The sequence below is a fragment of the Colobus angolensis genome, unplaced genomic scaffold (assembly GCF_000951035.1).
Source record: "Colobus angolensis palliatus isolate OR3802 unplaced genomic scaffold, Cang.pa_1.0 Scaffold354, whole genome shotgun sequence".
Taxonomy (NCBI): domain Eukaryota; kingdom Metazoa; phylum Chordata; class Mammalia; order Primates; family Cercopithecidae; genus Colobus; species Colobus angolensis.
This window is the reverse complement of record NW_012116866.1, coordinates 37,784-38,290: the sequence shown is the minus strand read 5'-3', so window position 1 is coordinate 38,290 and position 507 is coordinate 37,784.

Sequence of the window (507 nt, the reverse complement as noted above, 5' to 3'; positions counted from 1 at the left end):
TCTGAAAGTGAGGCCATAATTAACAGCCTACGAACCAAAAAAAGTCAGGACCAGAAGGATTCACAGCTTAAACCTTCCAGAGGTACAAGGAGGAGCTGCTACCATTCCTTTTGAAAGTATTCCAATCAATAGAAACGAGGGAATCCTCCCTAACTCATTTTCTGAGGCCAACATCATCCTGATACCAAAGCCTGGCATAGACACAACAAAAAAAGAGAACTTTAGACCAATATCCCTAATGAACATCGATGCAAAAATCCTCAATAAAATACTGGCAAACCGGATTCAGCAGCACATCAAAAAGCTTATCCAACATGATCAAGTGGGCTTCAGCCCTGGGATGGAAGGCTGGTTCAACATTTGCAAATCAATAAACGTAATCCAGCATATAACCAGAACCAAAGACAAGAAACACATGATTATCTCAATTGATGCAGAAAAGGCTTTTGACAAAATTCAACAGCCCTTCATGCTAAAAACGCTCAATAAATTCGGTATTGATGGAAC